This window comes from Psittacula echo, assembly GCF_963264785.1.
Source record: "Psittacula echo genome assembly, chromosome: 1".
Taxonomy (NCBI): domain Eukaryota; kingdom Metazoa; phylum Chordata; class Aves; order Psittaciformes; family Psittacidae; genus Psittacula; species Psittacula echo.
The window spans coordinates 42,386,287-42,408,677 of NC_137735.1; positions in this window are offsets into that span (position 1 = coordinate 42,386,287).

Genomic DNA, 22,391 nt, shown 5'->3' on the forward strand with positions numbered 1-22,391 from the left:
GATTGATTATATCACACTCCCACCAACCCGCCACGGCAAGCGCCATGTGCTTACCATGGTGGAAGCAACCACCGGATGGCTGGAAACATACGCTGTGCCCCACGCCACTGCCCGGAACACTATCCTGGGCCTTGAGAACCAGATTCTGTGGCGACATGGCACCCCAGAAAGAATTGAATCAGACAATGGGACTCATTTCCGGAATAACCTTATAGACACTTGGGCCAAAGAGCATGGCATTGAGGGGGTATATCACATCCCCTACCATGCACCAGCCTCTGGGAAAATCGAACGGTACAATGGGCTGTTAAAAACTACACTGAGAGCAATGGGTGGGGGAACTTTCAAGCATTGGGATACACACTTACCAAAGGCCACCTGGTTGGTCAACACCAGAGGATCTGCCAACAGGGCTGGCCCAGCCCAGTCGGAACTTTTACATATTGTAGAGGGGGACAAAGTTCCTGTGGTGCACATGAAGAATTTGCTGGGGAAGACAGTCTGGGTTATTCCTGCTTCAGGTAAAGGCAAACCCACTCGTGGGATTGCTTTTGCTCAGGGACCTGGATATACTTGGTGGGTAATGCGGGAAGATGGGGAAGTCCGATGCGTACCTCAAGGGGATTTGATTTTAGGGGAAAACAGACAATGAACTCAATTGTACGCTGTTGCCTGCTATAGCCATCAACTAGAAGTCTGCAGGGCACCAGCGACTGGCCCTGACTTCCCTCCGACCATCATCCCAACAGAGAATGAACTTTGATAGAACCGGATGAGTTCTACAGTGAAGGAACGATCAGCATCAGCAGACAACGATCCAACACTGCACACAGCCTCTCCTGCCCTGAAAGACTGTTACAAGAGATGGAGCCCAACATCATGAACCGAACGGACTCAGTAGCTTTATAGGAATTGGTCCGTGCACTAAGATAACAGTGCACTGAAATGAGAGTGAGGGTATATGGAAAATGTGGGATCTGAGCATGACGTGAATGGTATGGAATAAGGGGTGGATACTGTCCTGGGTTCAGCAGTAGCAGTCAGTTTTTCTCCTTTTTAGTAGCTGTTGCAGCACTGTGTTTTTGACTTTCAGCCTCGGAACAAAGCTGATAACAACTGATGTTTAGACTGACCAAAGACTTTGTGAGTCTCATGCTCTGCCAGGGAGGAGGAGGGGCCGGGAGGAAGCAGGGACAGGACGCCTGACCCAAACTAGCCAAAGAGGTATTCCATACCACAGCACGTCATGCCCGGGGATGTAACTGGGAGCTACCCGGAAGGGCACGTCCTCTTTTCGGTCGGGCTCTTTTCCGGCGAGCGGTATCATATTTTCTTCCCTTGTTATTTCTCTTATCATTATTATTATTGGTGGCAGCAGTAGTGATTTGTGTTATACCTGAGTTACTGGACTGTTCTTATCTCAACCCATGGGAGTTACATTCTTTCGATTCTCCTCCCCATCCCTCTGGGGAGTGGGGGGGGGGAAGTAGACTGCGTGGTTCTAATTTACAGCCGGGGCTTAAACCACGACACGTCTGAATCAGGGCTTTAAAGTGACAGTATACACTGTCACATCTTTATTTTTCTATATTTTCTTCCTTTGACCAAAGGTCTTGACCTACTAAGGCTCTGTTAAACAAGCATAGTCCTGGACTTTAATAGAGGTGAACTGATGTTGAAAACAGCTGGAGTTTCCAGGACCAACCTATTGGTGGATTATGACTACTGTATCGTACAAATTACAGGACCAACTTACCAGAGCAGTATATGTTTCTGCACATGAATAAATTCAGATGTATGCTGTGATATTGACAATACATTTATGTTGCTTTTTATTCTTGCTTCAGAAGCATTTTATGAGTCAGGTAATGTGTTAGTTCATCTGGAATAATAGCTAACCTACTATACTTACATGCTGCTCTGCCAGCTTGATAGGACCATGAGGGAAGATACAGCTTAGTACACACAGCAAAGCTGCATAGTCAGTTTAAATACCGAGGTGTGCTGGGGTTATTCTTGCTTGAGAAGTTCCAAAATAGTACAGAAACAAATGGCTAAAAAAAAAAAATAGTGAAGAGTTAGATTTCTTAACTGTTTATGGCTTTACTGTTTCAACAGATTTCTGTTTGCTTCTTTTTCTCTACTTTCTCATTCTTAAGGTCCTTTCCAACCCTAACTATTCTATGATTCTATTACTCTATGATTCTTCCATTTCTTTGTCGACTTGTATGGTCTAGATAGAGTGGATTCATATATCCTGTGGTTTACTTTTCAGGTCAAGTGCATGAATGCTAAAAGCAGATCTGTCCTGAGGTTGTTTGGAAACCCTCTCAAAGCTAAGTCTGTTTTCTGGGTCTTACTGTAATGTGTTTTGCCACTTAAATGAAAAGGGCACCTGTGGGCCACACACCATCAAGTGTTTGCAACATTTTTTTAAACTAAGGTGGTATGTTCATGTCTTCAGTCATTTGTGTCTGTGCTGGAAGTAACGTTATCAAAGATTACTTTTGTGTTCTCAGTAGTATTAGTAGTGAAGATGCCAAATAACATAAAACTTCTAGCATCTGAAGCAGCTACAAACTGATTCTGATGATTTGATACTGAAGTTGCTGACTAAAGTACAATGTCTTGCCATAAAAAAATACTGTTAAAAAATAGAGAATTGTTTTTTCAGGCAGTCCTAAGCAGGTGAGTACACCACTCTCTTCCCTGATGTTTTCATCATTTAAATAGTTCCAACAGAATGCATGATGAATTCTAATGAACCAGTCTTAAATCCTTTGTTCACCCCAATTGTGGCTTAGTTTTATGTGACAACAAAGGAAAGAAAGTTATAAAGCAGTGTTATTTATGCTGAAAAAAATTTCCATCTGTATTTCCACTTGAAATGCAATCAGCACCAAATTACTTCTGCTCAAAGATAGCTTCACTAGTGCTAATCAAGGCTGTGCAACAACTTCTACTGCCAAGGATGATAAAATTGTTCTATAACCAACAAAAAAGCATTCATTGATGCTGAGCCAAAACAAGATGTGCTTCTAACTATTGAAATTTTCAACTACTATGGTGCAGGAGTTGTTTTAAGTACATGTACCTGAAAGCACACAGTTCTCACAACACATTTTTTACCATGTTAAGAACATCCCAGATATATGTGTTTATGAAGATGTATTTCTATTAAGGAACGTCATTTGATCCATAACAGCAAATGAATATTAAACGTTTCTTAAAATATACCATCAACTAAAATTGCCAAGAAACAAACCTTCAAAATCTGTGAAGCCTGTGGGAGTTGTAGATTTCACTAAGACAAACCCACTAACACCACAAACTACTGTTCATTGCTATTTCCTAGAGTAACATGTCAGTTTAAATTATCATTTTTAAATTACTATTATTAAATTATTATTATTATTATTATTATTAAACATTTTCAGAGATTTGATAATAAAAAGCTTTGAGGCAAGGAAAGGAAATAATCTTAATGCAGACAGACCTCTTTAAAACCACATGAGTTGTGATGTTTACCCATCCTGCAGCACCATCTGAAACTATGCTGAAGGAGGTTTTATGTATTTATAACATGGGAAGGAAACTAGTAGAACATTTAAAACCAGGCAATGTGTATCAATGTAAATAAGAACATAAATAACATTTCACAACTTATAATCACACAATTTCTTCAATGGAAATAGTTAGTTTTGGTCTTTTTTATTACATCCTAAATGGGTCATGGTCTTCAAAGACAGTAATGGATAGATGGGTAAGACTGCTTGAAGGACCTTCTTAAAGGTGGAAAATTCCTTTTTATTAGAAGTTGGTCTCCCAACAGTTTAAAGGTATCATTAGAATGCTTATACTGCTCCATGGTTCTCTACAACAAATATTTACTACACTACTACTACTGTTTTGTTGGGGTTTTTTTCTCTAAAAAGCAAAGTGCCGTAAGTGTCTGAAGGATGAAATATTGTGCTTTAGTACTGGGTATCCAATGTATCCTTATAAGCTGAGATGAAGTATCATCTTAATTTTCTCTTTATCTAAAAACATCTCTTAAAAGCACCTCAATCTTCACAAGGAAGGAATAACAAGGAATAAGGACAGTAGAATGCATTAATTATTTAGGGAATTATTGTGCAGGATCTTTAGGGAATAAATATTAAGGGAGATAAGAAAGCAGCTCAGGAATGCAGGGTGTAATTATCAAAAGAACCAAGATATATATAAAAAAATCAACATTATCAATCAGGTTTGAAATATAAACTGTTTCATTGTAGATGAAGAAGGAAGTGTTTATCTAGTAATTCTCAGTATGGGCCCTTTTCCTAGAGTGTATTAACACACACGGATCTGGGGTGGTAGGAGGAGGCAGTGAGGTCTAAGGAAACATTCAAAGCTTTTGCCCATCTTCTTAAGGAATTCATCTTTCCATTAAGCTGAAAACCATGTCTAAATGTTCCCTATGATATCTGCAGCTAATCAGTGATGTATATATATATGAAGAATAAAATCATTAAGCAAACAATGTGTAATTAAGGTGTGAATATAAAGGAATAGCCTATGGAAGTAGGTAATGTACAGAGTACAGCTATTAAGAAAGGCAAGAAAGAAGTCTATACGAGTATAAAGGGGATGCCCCATTAGTTAATAAGGAAAGAGAATGAAAAATGAAATGCAGAAGAAAGACTGTAGTATTCAATGTTTTTTTTTTCTGCACCTGTCTGCATGGATTAAAATAAGGCTCATAGTGACCTGCAGATTAGCATGATCGTTTCAATAAGGAGGAACGTAGGCTCCAACAGGGAAGGACCATTTAGATAAAATGACTCTAGGTTAGCAAAGCCTCATGAAATTCACTCTGGTGTACTTAAAGAACCTGCCAAAACCTCTAGTGATTATTCTGGGGAGCTGGTGGAGAATAGGTGAGATCTGAAAAAACTAAAGCAGCTGTAGTGTAGAACTCCTCCCTCATCTTGGGGCACAGATGGAGGGGATGTTAGAGGTCTCTGGAAATTATGAACCAGTCTTCCTTGTTTTGTTAACTTAAAAGATACTTGAACAAATTATAAAGAAATGTACAAATATCTGGAAGGTAAGTAAAAGCCAGCATTGATTTATTCTTGAAAAATCCATCTGTTTTTCTCCATTGACATAATAATTGGTCTAGTAAAAGAGAGAAAAATAATAGATGTTATAGATCTTGACGTCTTCATAAGTGAAGTAGATTAATGCAGTCTACACTAAAATTACCATTTTGTGGAGTGATGGATCTATAAGCCCTGTATAGCAGGGAAGAAAACTCTGGCAGCAATAAGAAATCTAAAGCTATAGAGGGACCCATCTGCAGATTAAAGTACTGGCAGAAGACTAGGAAGAGGAGAAAGCTTTCTGGAAAAATCCAATCTGTGAGTAGATTGAGATCCCAAGGAGGAACATGCAGACTTGCCAAGGGAAAAAAAGAGATGTCTATCAAAGCTTATTTGCAAAGAAGGCCTCATAAACTGATAAGACCAGTATGTGTCAGCAACAACAGATGGCAGGTAAATTTCTGGTCTGGAACAGGATGGCCCTAGCTAGAAAAGATTATCCCTTTACATTGCTACATTAGCACAAAGCATGATAACTCCTCTCTTTCATGCTGAAGGTTATAGAAGGTCTGTTCCACTTTCTCAAGCACAGCCATGCCATTGTCTGAGAATTACAACAAGAATACTAATATATGACTATGGCCCAACAACAGTGTCTTGGTGCTGATCACCCAGCTATGACAACTGTTGACACATGCACTGACTGAGGGTGAGGGCAGTAAGACTAAAGGCTTGGGCTGGCTGAAATGGCATTGTGTGGTGGTCCTGAAGTGTCTGAAGTTCGATTTTGTGTTACGTAGGCTACTCACCTGCATACTGGGCATTACATGGGGCCACCTCCTTGATGATTTTCCCAAATGCCAATGGTCAGATCATCAGAAACTCTCAACTATTCAGTTTGGGCATGGATGGTAATAATGTCTCTGTCTTAGCTGGTAGTCTTGCTATTATACACCTTGCTTAGAAGAGGCTAAACCCAGGAACTAAATCAGTCCTGAGACGATTAGTGTAGCTGTTTTAGAGGGGTTCCTCTGGAACACTTGGCTGTGGGAAGGCAGCAGTTTCACTGATACTGTTCTGAAAACTAAGTGATGGAGTATTTTCCACCTATAGGATTACACTGTCACCACTTCAGAGAGGTGTGATGTCATCCTTCCAGCCTGGGGGTACCATAGAATGAAAGAAGAACCAGGTCACAGTAGTCTCCTGGGTGATGGCGCAGTGAGCAGCAAACTCCTGATTCTGATCCAGTTCTGTCAATAGGTGGGAGGCAAAAGAATGTATGAATTCAAGGAGGTAGATTGGGCTGTGATCAGAGATCCCATTTGTTCATCCACATCGAACCACATCTGGAGATAAGTCAAAGGTTAAAATACCAAGTATGCAAGAAGAAATATAGGGGTTTTAGGACTAGATTTAGATTTTCAATATGAGCATGAGTAAAAAGTAACATTTAGCAAAGAAAATCTGAGTAACCACAGGAGACATCATGCCTCAGATGTTATATCTCTCAATTACAAGTTTTTCTCTGAATCTTGTAATCTTCTTATGTATGCCTCTGTACACTGTACCAGTAATAATACGATGGTGGAACTGGTGCTCGGGCTCTTTCTCAGTCTCCTGCTCTTGCTTATTCCCACTAGCTGAGTGCGAATATGTAGATACCTCTGTTTTACCACATTGCCTACTAATTTTTCTGTAAATGTCAGGAAGCTGAATTGTTCTTGTCTTACCTGTTCAGTCCGTACCACCTGATACTGCTACACGAACGTAAACCAAATGCAAGCCAAATGCTGCTCAAAACTCTTCTGTCAGCCATGCCACCCTTGCGCAATGAGAAACACCAAAGAAAAGAGAAATAATACCTAAGAAATTGAATTAAACATCTCCAGCACAAGAAGCAAGAAGTATCCAGATGGGAGCATATTTCAATATAAAGAGAACAGACGGTTATACCAAAATTACCGTATCCTGAGTCTGGGGAAAAAATAAAAAAGGATCTTGGTCAATAGGTAATGAGCCTTAATAAAAAAATTGCTGTGAGGATGTTTTGGACATGAATAGGTTATATTATAAATTGTTATGAATCCAGCACGAGAGGATATCAGCACTCAGAGTCACTGCTGTTCCCCTGCTGGGCTCTGTGCCACATAACATCCATTAAACACCTGTTAACCCTTTACAGCTAAGTAGGTAGCATGATATCTATGAAACATAGCTTTTGGAAGACAGTGTTTATATCTAAGAAGTAGCAGAGAGTTTGGAAGTTTGAAGATCAGCAACATACAGATCCAGATCACTGAACCCCAGCTGTTAACACAATTACATTATAAATCTGTGTTTCAGTTCCATAATGCAATGATACTTCACAAATTTAAAGTCTTCTCTTATTCTCTCTCTGTAAAAAACCTTGGATTTATATTCCTTTCTGAACAATGATGTTTTAAAAAACCAAGTAGTGTTTCATATTTAACCTAGTCCCGTTGCTCTGCAGTTATTCACTATGAAGCAGAAATATAATAAAATTATGTTCTGTAAATGAATGCAGATTTTGAACCTATACTGGAGCACATCAGAAGCCATTTAAGATTATGCAAAGAATGGGCCAACATGAGAAGAACAAACAACCATGCATGACAGACATTTTCAATGAGAAAATTTGTTGATTAATGCCCTGAAATGCCAAGAAAGTAGCAGAAATGTGGCAAAAAATGTTAAGATGCAAGTATATAGATAATTATTATAATTTGTTGGATCTTTGGAGCTATTTAGAGATACCAAAAAACTTCAGGAAAAGTAATTAAAAATTATACTTTTTGTTAGAGCTGAATATTTTTTTAAAGGCTGTTTAAATTGTAGAAGAAAATTAATAGGTCTTTTTGTTCTTGTTTGTGCTGAGAAACTTTTTCATTACCTCAGGCATTTGTGTGGGATACAAAAACCATTTTTTTTGCCTTGGTGTATTAATTAGCACAATTGGGAATGTAGGCTGGATAAATGAACTTATAAATAGATAAAATTAAAATTTTGCCTTTACAAATGACATTCAGATTTCTAGACTAAAGCCTTTCAAACCTGATGAAACATAGTACATAGCAGAATGCATTCAAGGAGGTAATTAGTACAGAGGTTTCATTTAATCATATTGTCTTAAACACCACCCAGAATGCAATGAATTCAGTTTGATTTTAGTAATATTTTCAAGGAACACACTTCTATATATGTTAGAAAGAGAAGAAAAATGAATTCAGCAAAATGTGCCTTTATTTTAGAATATTTGTTATGCATTATTATGCTGTCAAATGACGTTTTTAAAGTGTAGAGGTATGTGTGGTAGATTTTGGGGACTGAGGTTATATTTAATCTCATGACTTTTTCTGCGTAACCTATGCAGTATTTTGCAGGAAGCTGTGTTTTCAGTTTTATCTGAATCAAAGTTGAGTTGATCATGTCTTAGAAGTATAGTGCTATGCCTCAGATGATATACCTGTTCCTTTGTGAAATTCTTTTGACTTTGCAGACTAACAGAACAGTTGAGGTTGAAAGGGACCTCTGGTTTCTAGTTGCTTCTAGGGATTGAGGTAAATCTGACCAGCCTGTAGTCCTCTGGGTTCTCCTTCTTGCCCTTTTTTGAAGATGGAAGTCCTCCTGTCCTCCAGCATCTCTCCTAATTGCTTTGATCACTCAAAGATAATTGAAAGTAACTTTGCAGTGACATCAACTCCTGAAGCCCTTGTGAGAGCATCTCATCAGGACCCATGGATTCCTATGTCCAGTTTGCTGAAGTATTCTCAAACCTCTTCCTCATTAGTGACCAGCACGGATCATTCTCTTCTGCTTGCAAAATATTGTAGAGCTGTACCGTAGATTATCTCCTTTCCAAGATATTCACAAGGTTTCAAGTCTCCTGGACCTCATCACTCATGTATTTTCTTCAGTCTTGGCAAATGTGTTTTTTGCCACAGCAGTATTCGTGAAGAATTCTTCTACAGGCCTGGACTCCAACCTTCAGCTAGATTGTGTTAGGTGTCCTCCAAACCTCTGACCTCTTTCCCAATGCATTTGTCTGGTTCTTTGTCACCTCAAACACAAGTTGATTATTTTAAGTTCTGCAGCTCTTAGTGTCCCAGTTCTACTTGTTTTCTCCTGTTCTGCATAGGAAAAGTTTTCTTTTTATCATCCCATCCGTCATCCACTTGCCAAATTTTCAAACAAGCACTGTGGCAGTTTTTCTGCACTACTTTCCCACTTTGGAGGAGCTCCCTGAAGATTTCACATAAACATCTACATGTGTCCCCCCCCCCGTCAATCTCTGCAGTACATGTTAGGCAGATCCCAGCTGTTTCCAATTCTGTCTTTCTCTATATACTGTCTTATACACAGTTACTATGTTTCTTCAGTGCCCAATATTATCAGATATTAGGATAATTAACATTACAGTTACAATGCTAATACGGTGAAAGAGTATGGATTCATACCCATCAACAGATACCACTTTAAATGCAAGCAACACTAGGGTATTTGTCGTGCTTTGTCATGGGTGAAAGTGATTAAAACACTGCATGTTCACTGCCCCATGAAGTGTCCTAATTTTTTACTGCTATTCATAAGTAAAAATAACTAATCTAGGTGATATTTCTTGAGGGATTTACTCGGAAAGGTTCCCAGACCAATGTTATTGTCAATTATTGCTGATATATTCAGGAATATATAGTTGTTTAAACATGAGTTCATATTATTTAATGCTTTATTAATGGAATACTTTTAGATCAACAACAGCGTTCTAACCTGAGACCTCCCTTTGTGGCTATTTATAAAATCAGGCCACAAACTATTAATTTTGCCAGCAAGTACTTGATTATACTCACCTTAATTGAGCTGTACAGTAGTTCATCATGGAAAAAAAAAAGCCAAAACCAAAACAAAAGAAAAAAAACCTACTCAAGGCAATGAGATTTGTCAGAGTTCAATGTAAAACCCGGAAAATGACCACGTGTTAAAGACAAAGCTAAGATGTGGTAATCACTACCTGTATCTCCAAATTCACTCCACGTGTTCATTGTGTTCTTTGCTATGTCACTGAGGATAAAAAAAGTAAAATATTTAGGCATCCAGATCTGAAAAGAAGAACTGAAGAGCCTCTTTAGACTTCAGATATGTGGATCCAAATCCGAATTCCAGAAACTACCGCATGTTGGGCTGGCTGTCAGAGTGTGGAAAAACTTACTAGAAAGAGCAAGCAAAAGTAAACATACATGTATACTTCTTTAGGCCAGTCTGCCTAAAGAAGGAGGGTTTGGATTCTGATTTATGTTTGATATAAATAAATGGGCAACCCCAGAGCTTCGCTCTCCATCAAATCATGTAGCAGCTAGTTTGCAAAGTCATGTACTGGTCGTAAAGAAAGGTGTCTTAGTCACTCGTGTGCTGCCTAGCAGATAGGCATCATTGTGTGCTGGGTTGGGAAAAAACATTACCTGTTTGTACAGAAGAGTGAGCTGTAAACATAAGTGAATGGGTGCCCTGACCTGCATATTGAAGTCAGGCAGCTAAGACTTGAAATGAGGCAAAGTTTTAAACAAATTCTTGTTGAGAAAACTTTCAATATTTTTAGTTTACTGAGAACCCATTCTGATCACAGCCCAGCTTATACCACATTTTGAGGCTTTCCATCTTAAACACAGAGGGTTTTTTTATATTGAGTACCAAAAAAATTATGGATTCCAATAAATCCTTTATTTGTATTATTCCTAAAAATAATAAGTATGTAGCAGCAATGCAAATTGGAAAGAGGAATTTATTCAGCTCACTGTGTCTGAGGTCACATTTAAATGCTGAAAAGCAGCATGAATGTCCTTCAAGCATAAATACATTCAGCTGGTATGATGCTCAGATACTCCAGTGATGAGGGTCTTGATACACCTATGGCCTTCTCATGTCTTCAACAAATCCACCCCTCTTCACAGAAGTATGTAAATAGAAAAAATGTCAGAAGCCGACTCTTGTGTGTGATGGAAAACAGTCTGTGGGGATCTTGGGAAAGTGAACAAGAGCTTTGCTAAAATAAGAGGCATTTACACCAGCTACTGAATCAATATAACTCTTATTATATGTAAAATGCACATAAAATACTACTTGCCAAACACTTCATTCGTACTAAACTAAACTCTATTGTAAATGTTGGCAATATGCTTTGGTATATTTTCCTTTCCTTGGTGACATTTCTTGCATGTAAGACACTAAAGCTTCACGTTTATAAATAAAACACATTCAAGGGTGTATCATAGAATCATAGAATAGTTAGGGTTGGAAAGCACCTTAAGATCATCTAGTTCCAACCCCCCTGCCATGGGCAGGGACACCTCACGCTAAACTATGTCACCCAAGGCTCTGTCCAACCTGGCCTTGAACACCGCCAGGGATGGAGCATTCACAACTTCCCTGGGCAACCCATTCCAGTGCCTCATCACCTTTACAGTAAAAAACTTCCTCCTTGTATCCAGTCTAAACTTCCCCTGCTTTAAGTTTTAACCCCTTACCCTTTGTCCTATCACTACAGTCCCTGATGAAGAGTCCCTCTCCAGCATCCTTATAGGCCCCCTTCAGTATCATAACTACAAAAAATTGTAGGGTCTTTATAATTATATAAAAACTTCAATAAGGTAGTTGAGTTTGCAATGAATGTGAGTATAATAATGCACATGGTTTAATCAATACACCTTTCAAAGGAGCCTCATTTTGGAAAATACAAAAGCCATATCTTGCAATTAGTAATAAATATTTCATTAAATTATCTCTAATTTAATTTTCACTCCCATTGGCAAGCCTCTAGCGGTACATGCTTTTTCCTCTTGATTTTATTTCCCTGGTAACATGCAATAATCTCACAGCCCTTTGCTTTCTGATGCATGCTATGTTGCCTCGCCTTAGATTAATCTCATAGCCATTATCTCATTTAAGTAGGTAATATTTGACCATCTAATCAACTTAAAGCAACTGAATAGAACAATATGGGCTTATATTTGGCATTCAGAAACATTTCTGAAGCAACAAGAAAGTGATTTGAAAAAATAATGATCTAAATTATGCTCTTTATGTGAAAATGCACACTCCTTTTACTGACATAATTAAATTGCCTATGTATCTGACTTTTTAATAATGAAAAAACCCTAGAGTCTTTAGATTATTTGCTATATTTATTTAGAAAAAGGGATTCAGCAGCACCTATTCAGGCATTTACTCTTCTTGTGGAATGTAGACAGAATAAAATTAGTGCCATGGCTTTTTAGGATGGCAGATTTCATAAGGATTTGTTAGTTTTCCATTTTAAGTACTCCTTTTCAGTACTTGCATTTGCAGGTACTAATGACAGTAAAAAGGAAAAATTCATTTTATCTTGTCATCCAGCTATGCAAAGTAGTATGTTTAGATTTCAAACTTGTCAAGTTGCAGGTTTTGATAGATAAACAACTGAATTTTTCAAGGCTTTAATATGTTCACTGGGCAGATAGTAAAGGTTCTAGATGCTCATGGGAATAAAATTTAGACCTTGCATAGTAAAAACTATCAATTCTGGTGCCAGGTTGTTGACTGGTAGGTAAGAGTTGCTGCTTTTCTTGTAGCTATTTTGGGGAATGCTATCCATGTAGAAGATGAAAGTTCTCCAGAAACCTAAGTGGAAATGAATGTAGGATTGTGAGGAAAATTAATATTGTGTCAAGTAGGGTCTCACAAGATTTGTATACAAATAGGACACAGGACACTAACAATTGAAGTACAAATCAAGTTTAAAAGCAGATTAGCAGTATGAAAAGAATTCAAAATGTGATCTTTGCCTCTGCAAGCTGGTTTTCCTCCGTGCGTGTCACAGTGAAGCAATGCTATGGGTTAGATGTGTCATCAGTGATCTAAATTGAATTGACACCTATGTTTACCTGTAAAGGCTTAGCTACTTGATTTCATTTGTAAAAAGACCCTTACCTTGCTTACACTGAAGGCTAGATGACATGCATTTGTGAAGACATCTGCTTAGTTCTTTATATGTAACATGTTTTCTGTGAAGCTTCATTTCTTATTCCCTACACATTATCCAGTCTCAACTTCTTTGGATGCTTGCCTCATTCAGTAGATAGTATTCTTCTTCTCCAAAAATATGTCAGGAACTTTCCACATTGCATCTACTGCTTTCTTGAATTCTTACTTTACTTTAAAAGTAACAAAAATTCAGGAATTTAAAAGATTTCTATACTAGGCATTTGTTTTGACATAATAAAAGTTTTGACAGGCATTCGAATTTGGTCCTATCTGCCTTTATCCTAGGAGTGGAAGAACTAATCCTTTAAAAATCAAAACCCTGCCCTTCTTCAGCTGCAATTTCTAGCATTTTCAAAAAGCCCTCAGCAAATGTGCATAGCAGCAGTGCAGTAAAACATGAATCCCTCTCACAGTCCTCTAGCTGCCCAAGGAAAAGTATGACTCGCATTTACCTATTATTGTAAATTGGTCATAGTATTGTAATATGGCCAATTGTTAGGAGTTCTTTTGCTTTTAACAGTCCTGGTATTCTAGCACTGGGAATAGAAAGATTTTTATTACTTTTTATGACAGTTTCAGATACTCAAGATTCTGAAATAAGGGACTGCAGTATGACAAGAACTATTATGAAGTATGTATGATGGTACCCAGCAGTCAAGACATGATGGACTGAAGATACTTAAGAGTTCCTGAGTTCCACCAACTTTACTTGCCATATGGTCTTTCTTCCCCCCCAATCCCCTTTCTCCTTGTAGATATTTGATGTTTTAAGCTTACCACAGACGCTTTCTGAATCTGGAAGTGCAGTGCAATTCTTCTCAAAACTATTCCCTAAGAAACACTTCTGAGTTCAGTGAATTGGCGATGGGTCCTACACTGAGACTTACCTGCCACTTTGAGAGATAATTTATGACTACTACCACACAGTAATTTTAGCAGGGGTTGTTCTGATCCTGCTGTAACATCCATTTGTCATTTAGCTTGTTGATTAGCCATTCACATTCTTGAGAGAATAATAGACATTTTCTTCTGGAAAATGTCTCATGTGTTTAATTTGGATACAACTAATTCTAGAATATCGCTTCAGGAAATGCACTACATTTCATATATCTATGCTTCTGTAACATGATTTCATAGCCTAGTAGTTCTTAGAGAGATATAATTACAGTTACAACTCAGTTACCCAAATTAGGTTGCATGTGCAGTCCAAATATTAGAAGAAAACCCCAGAGCTTACCCTCCTGAGTAAAGCAAAATTATAACCCTAGTGGAGGAGTTGTTTGATTATCTGGTTTTACAGTTGTTTGTGTCCGTGGTAAAGAACATGATTTAAACATAAAAGAAAAGTTGTTTATCTTCAAAGGTAGTACAATCAGTGTTAATTGGCTGGAAAAAAACCCCATAGATCTATCCTAGTGGCTTTTCTGCAAAGTACATTGAAAGAAGAAACTGCAAAAAGGCCTCTGGGCTATAAAGTAGAGTAAATAAAGCGTTATGCATCTAGAAAATAATAATGTAAACCACAGGAAAGAATGTGTGAAGAAGAATGTGAAACCTTTTCTCACAGCTAAATATAATAAAAGGAGACAATTTTGAGAGTAAATCTGCATTCATAATGGCAAATTGCTAATTATTTTTAGACTGTCTGTATTATTTGTGCTGCTGCAGTGCACTGCCATTAAAATTATGGACCTGTGTTACCTCTGTGATATACTGAAGCCCAAAGTGTTGCAATTTATATGTTGAATTTCACCACTTGCACACAAGTGTTTTCTTGAAATGCAGTAGCTTCCAAAAGTGCCCAGTGACAGTGAAGTGGAGATATTGTTTGTTGCTCTTGATGTCGTTTTAGTTTTCAGACACCATAGGGAAGAGGGATCATGGTTTTCCAATTTCTTCTTTCTCACATGGCAGCATTCATCCTCTGGTCATGTCAGGAAAGAACAGTGTTTATACTTCTCTTTGCACTGGAAACTGAAATGAAACATGTCAGAACATAAGAGGTTGCTAGAGGCATATTTCATATTCATCCATCTCTCTGTTCTTTTCCTGAATTGCTTGCTTGCTTCTTTGGTTCAAGGAGTTCCTGGCTTGGGGCTCTGATCTTGAGGTTTGGTAAACCTCAGATACTTATACTCAGATACATAAGCATCTAAAAAGCTGGAAGCCAAGTTCTGTTTGGAGCTGAAACAGGACATAGACTTCTGATGCTGTGCCAGACAGCCAGGCAGACTGCACAGAAAGTCTTCAAAATGTTGGTAGTCTTGGGATCCCAACTGCTGTTCACTTCCCTTGATCTGCCCCTCTTTGGGAGGAGGCAACTTGAAAGCCTGTAGATTTCCAAGAATGGGTTAGTTTGCCTCCTGAAGTTATTTCAGAATAATAGACCAAATCTGGGAACTTGGATAATGCATGGGAAGATGGTAAAAACTTAAGACAGTGTCTGATGGAAACCCATTTGTGACTTAGCAAAAGTTTGCCAAAGCTTCATGTTCTTATTAGAAGGTCATTGCTGATGCATCTTAATTGTATGGAAAAAAAATCTTTACTAGAAAGTACTCAAGTGTCTTGATTAAAGATACTTAACCCACATTAACTACTCTCTGGGCTTTCAGTCCAAATTAAGTTAAAAAGACGTGAAAAGACAGGCTATTGCCATAAATGTATCAGAGCTGAGAAATAAATACAGATGTTCAGAGTTCATAGTTTCAAACTAGAAGGAAAAATTTTACATTGATGCTCAAAATCGTTGTTTTCTTTGACAAAATGGATTCACTTAACAGCACATAATGAGGAAGGTAAATTAATGCCTCTTGATTTCTAACCTCTTGTTACAGTCATTATTGTTCTTTGATCTCCAGTAACTATAATGGTGCCTCCACTTCCAGATGTTTCTTTATTAAATTCCTTCCAGGAGAGAGAAAAAACACAAGTAATCCCAAATGCTGAAAGTTCTCAGCTCATTATCATATTTTACATATCATACAGACATGCTGACAATGTTAATTAGTGAGAAAGGCTTGATTGTCCTTTAATTACTCTGCTAAGAGCTGGTATAAAACACGAAGCCACAAATTATATGACATCTTATAAATGGATTGGTTTTAATGATATCTTCATGTACCAACATGCATATTTCATTACTAAGCTTTAGTTATTAGCATTTTAACGTGGCCATTAATAATAAAAACCCTGGGTTATGTACATGAATAAGAAAAATATTTCTGCAGAATTTTAAAAGGCGCATGACATGATGATGCACTTTTATGTGTTGCAAATTGCAGCATCAGGACAGGGTGTGCAAATCATAAAGCTCTTCCTAACTGTTACCCTGACTGTCATGTCATTATGTATTTTATGAAATGACTCCTTATTGAAAAACATGCAGTCTGTGAAACAGAATGTACTCCTCAGAACATCCCCTGTTGGTAGAGGGTAAAATAATTCTTATCTTCTGTGGCCCTCAAGATCTGACTTTCTGAAAATGAGTGTTCAGCTTTGGGGAATATTGCTCTTAGAGATTTCTCCTACATCTGTACATTTCAGTCTGAGATTAGTCCCGGATGCAGTTCTGTGACTTTCTGCATGCTCTAATAGAAGGTTATTGTGCATAAAACAAAAACAGTACGCTCCCCAAGCTGTCTTTCTAAGAAAAGATTGAACACCCATTGACTGAAACGTCTCATCCCTTTTTACATTGAACACATTTTTAGAACAGCGCCACACTAGCTTGAGTAAAATAACTATTGTTACTGACTGATAATAAGACAACTCTAATTTATTATATCAGCTTGTTTATTGCTGTCGTATGATGAAGATGACATTTATGTATCAGCTTTGATTTGAGCAAATAACTTTGACATTCAGCAACAAAAGGTCACTCTCTCCATTTTGCTTCAAAGCTTAAAGTTCTATTATTCAAATATGAACAAACTTTATTCTCTTTGCTAGCACCCTGTTTTGTACTACAGGACAGGAATAACCATGTGAAATCAAAAAGAACTGCATGTATCTGTTGGTAGGACAGTCATATATTTTCTAAAATTTGTCCATTCTCCTTTATGGAGACGAGACATTTTAATCAGATTTAAAAGAGGAAAAGCCATCAATACCTATTGTGTAAGTATGAAAACAACCGGGCTTGCCATTTTTACCTTCAGTTTTATAATACTGTCATTTCACAGAAGAGTTCTCAGCTGGAATACCTCTTTCTCTATACCTGCATTCAAGAGTGCTTGTGTCCTGAATAATTAAAAAGTCTATTGTAATTGCCTTTTCATGATATCTAATGCACTGCAAAAAATGTCACATTTCTCTTTGCTAAATACAATTTATAAGTCTAGGAGAAGCAGATGGTTTGGCATTTTGAAGGTGGTAGACTGCAGAAGGATGCTGAGCTGATTCACAGGGTTGCCTTGTTCCGTTCAAAAAGATGCCTTGTTAATCCCAATGTGGAGTTGGGAATACTGTAGGACTGGTAATCTCTGTAGGGCTGATGATCTTCACAATGAAGTATGCACACATAATCACTTTGTGAATTTTCCAAAAGCTGAGATGCTATATTGTTGAGGGAAAGCCAAGGATTTACTGTAACATAATGCAAGAGAATGGATTTTGAACAAAGAGATTAGGATAACAGGTGAGAATCAACAAATGCTCTTTAGATGAGAATGCCCTTTTAATTTTCTGAAAGGAAAATCCTAATCCACTACTGAAAAATCCTGATTTAGAAAACCTGGAATATTGTCTTCTGGACTAAAGGATAACAAGTGAAAGCCCTGAGATGGAGAAATGACTGGCTATATGGTTGCATTTTGAACGTATTTCTATGTATTTCTAGGCACTTTAAAGCCGATTTAATTTTTTTTTCTTACTTTCTAGAGAAAAGAAAGAACATAATGTTTTAGAGGAATGGATACTGTGCAAAGAAGACTTTTTGTGGAAGCTTTTATGATATTTAAGTAACTGGGGGCTTTATTTTTGCAACCATAGTGTAGGGATAGAAAGCTGTCATTTGTTTTTGACTCTGAGTTTTTCACTCTCAATAAGACTCACCTTTTCTTTACAATAGGAAAGACAGCTCATAGTCCACGGTGCCAAGTGAGAATGAATGCTTTAAAAAAAATTCTAAAGGTGGCTGTAAGTGTTAATGATTTCCCTTTGTTTCTCTCTGGTGGCTGAGGCTATTTATTGCCTGCCAGTTTAGCTTGCCTGTTTTCAGATATTGCCAGCCTTTGCTGAAATGATGTGGAAAATGTTTCCATTAGGAGCAGGAAACAAATACTCCATGCTAACATAATTTAGTCTTTAATTATTTACTCATTTACTCATATTATTTTTCCAAAGCCTCCTGGCTTACAAGAACAGAAATACATGGCACACATTTAATGATCAGCATCTTATCTCATAGGTCTTTGAATGACTCTTTCCTGATTTATTAGACTTGTTCAAACTATGCTTTGAAGACAAACCCAGGTATTTCTTACTTTTTCTGTCACTAGACTGTCCTTTTCACACACATACACAAAGAATTTATTTATACAGCATCTTGTGAAGTGATGCATTTTCCCATTTTACATTTGAGAAACTGTTCAGTCATAAGGACACATCGAAATTGTGGCTGAACAGTTTAACAAGTGCTAAATGTTTTGGGGAAGCTGAAAGCCCAGCTTCTGTACCTTCAGGTGGAGTGCAGGTGCAACGTTGAAACAGAAACACAGACAATTTCACTTTCAAGAGAATTCCAGCCTGAATGCTGGTTTGGTAAAACTGAAGCTACTGGTAACAAATGGAAACAGAAGCATTGCAACAAAAGGAAGGCACGCAAAGCTTGGCTGTTCGTTTTTTGGTGGTAGCCAGCTGGCTAATCATCACAGATACGCCAGCTACTCAGCAGATTTACAGCTCTCAGCTGCAGAATGTGCCAATTCATCCTCAGTGAAGTGACATGAAGAGGTAGAGGGGGGAAAAAAATGAAGCGAAAAGCAAGCAATAAAGGATCAAAGGACACAAAGACACAGCAATATAGGCTTTGATAGAGTCACTATACTCAGAACAATTTATCCACTTGTGATAGAGGGCTGAAACTGTGAGAAGACCCTTGGTGTTGGTTTGGGTTGAGAGGCAGTGAGACTATGAAGGTGTCAAGAGCAGGATGTCAAATGTCAAATACTTTACCTAAATGCTTTCTGTCTTCTTTGCCTCATCAGCCTCCTACATAAGCAATTTCCTGACTTGGAATTTTGGGATCAGTTTTTTTCAGTGACCTCATATATGTTGTGCGATAGCAAGGGCAGTGTGCTATGTGAGATCATGGTAATAGAAACTTCAACTGTGGCGTATTGCATGTGCTGTACTCTATGATTATGATAAAGCAATGTACAAAGTATATGCATAGCATACTTCCAGTTGTTTATAAAGTGTTGGCTTACACATCTGTATAATGTTTCGTATTGTGAGGTTTCTCCTTTCAGTAAGGAAGGTCAAAACTATCTTTACATTCACTGAAACATAAATGAGCCTATACTTATCCAGGGACAGAAAGCTTTGGATTTCATAGTGTGCTATGGGGATTTCATCTCAGGCCATCATCATGGGTAATTCATGAGATGCTTAAAGTGCTATATTTCAAGATAACCTGGAAAATGTCTCCATTTGGTTTGGAACCATCATTTGCCTGTTTAATACTTTGAGTTAGTGTGTTTATTAATCTCCTGACATATACAGGTCCTTGGCAGCAAAACCTGAAATTTGGTGGGTATTAATACATATGTGTTTTTGGAGGGCATCACAATAGCATGATCAGTTGTGGTTACACAAGCTGGAGGTAGTGAAAACAAAACAAACATCACAACCCCAGGAGAGATAAGTGAGATTTGTCCATTTGAGACTGTTGGAAGGTGGCTGCACAGTATCTACTGTGCAGTCATAAATTTGTAATGTGTAGCCATTGTGGCTGGGGGGATAAATATTCAGTACCTGTTATTACCTGATGAAGTCATAAATATGTATGGATCCATTTTATGTGATAATTAGAGAATCTAGTTTCAGCATCTGCTTTTACCTGATAACCCAACTTTATTATTTTAAATAAAGGAAAAGCAGTAATTCACAAGCTATAGGCACCATGAAGATGAGAAACAGAGCTACCAAAGAGGAGGGAGGAAAGAAGAACATTGTTTCAGATGCACATCTCCTGTTATACAGGAGGCTTTGCAAACAAGAAGTACGTGTGCTATCTTTCTTTGTGGTTTATGCAAAATACTCCTCTCTGCTTTCAGAATGCACTTGTAAACAATTGAGCTAAGTTTAATTTTAAATAAATGGAATTATAGAAAAATCTGGCCATAGCAAATATATCTATTTTGGAGATCAGTTCTAAATATGAGTGCTTACCATGATAACTGTTATTTGTAGCCCACATCTGACACAGAATTTGACTGACAGAATTTGATAATCTACTCTCACAATGGTCAGCTAAGAGCTATTTTATATTAAGGTCCTAGTCTTGGGCCATAACATGTGCATGCTGTTTCACTATGCAAAATATTTGGAGCCCTTACTTTTCCTCCCCAGCAGAGGCAGTGGAAGGAACTAATCTGGACCTCAAATTGTTTCCTTGGCTGCTAATAAGGTGAGAAGCAGTTTTAGAAGGTACTGCCTTTTTCAGAGCTTTTAAACTCCCACTGCAGTTTGTCAGTGTCAGTTGTTTTCTGTCTTCGCTAGGTGCCATTTCCTTAAAAATTCTTCTTTGATGAGTGATGTATCTTAGCAAGGTGGCCCCAGGAAACAACAAAGTCTTTTTGTGAAAAGATTGAGAATGATATTTAAAATAAATTAGTATCTGCTGTACACTGAATAAGTGCAGGAAGGAACCAAGTGAACCCAGAAGTTTTTGATGGGTTTTGAGTCTGCACTGCATCTTAATCTCCTCAAGGAAAATGCCTGCCCCTGCTTGTGGTGTAGGAAAGCATTCTGGTACCAGTGGAATTCATGCAACTCCTTCCTTTGAATTTCTATCTTGTCTGCCACTGTTTCACTCTTCTGCTGCATTCCACAGATCCTTTTACTGAGCAGCAGTCTGAACACATTTCCTCCTGCCTTGTGCCCCTTTAAGTTGTCCTCATCACACGGCTGATCACAGGCATTTATTCTTGCTGACAGAGCCTGGCATCTGGGTTCTCTGCCATAAAAGTCTTTGATTCTGACGCCTGGAAAGGCATGTGGGTTGAATCTTTCAGGAAGGATGGAGTAGTTAACTAACTACAGGGCTCAAGGGACATACGTACCGCCAGATATTCATGGGTTGAGGTCAAACCAGTAAATATGTGTAGAATTAATTTGAACAGGACACTCTTACCTTTATTTTTCAAAGAACTTGGAATCCCTGAGAGAAATCTGGTGTTTCATAAGGTGTGAAGGCAAATTAGCCATTCTTTCATTCTTTGAGAGAATAAATATGTTTGCTTATCTCAATACATTATATGTTCCTTTAAAGCTCCTTCATAATGCAAATGTGAAGTAAGGATGGTAACTTCTTTGCCTTACTGAGTTTTATTCTGCGGTGAAGATATTTTTTACAACATCTGTTCCTCAGCTGTGTGGGTTCTTCTGTCATTCTCTATCCTTGCCATTTTATGTGAGCAGCCAGAGGGAAAAAAGGCCAAAGCAGAGGTCTGCCATTTCTCCTCAGAGACCGTTGCCAGCTGAAATATCATGGTTCTGTCTTTAGGCAACTCAGTATTTCCTTACATTAAGATGACTATAATTAACTCCCTGATGATCCTGCCACCTCTTCTTCTTCACAGCTACAGATTGGGCAAAGAAGAGATTTGGAGCAGCCCTGTGGAGAAGGACTTGAGGGTGTTGGTTGTTGAGAAAATGAACATCAGCTGGCTTTAGTGTGCGCTCGCAGCCCAGAAACCAACCATATCCTGGACTGCATCAAAAGGAGCGTGACCAGCAGGTCAAAGGAGGTGATCCTGCCCCTCTACTCTGCTCTCGTGAGACCTCACTTGGAGTATTGTGTGCAGTTCTGGTGTCCTCAACATAAAAAGGACATGGAACTGTTGGAACAAGTCCAGAGGAGGGCCACGAGGATGATCAGGGGACTGGAGCACCTCCCGTATGGAGACAGGCTGAGAAAGTTGGGGCTGTTGAGCCTGGAGAAGAGAAGGCTGAGTGGAGACCTCATAGCAGCCTTCCAGTATCAGAAGGGGGCCTACAAGGATGCTGGGGATGGACTCTTCATCAGGGACTGTAGTGACAGGA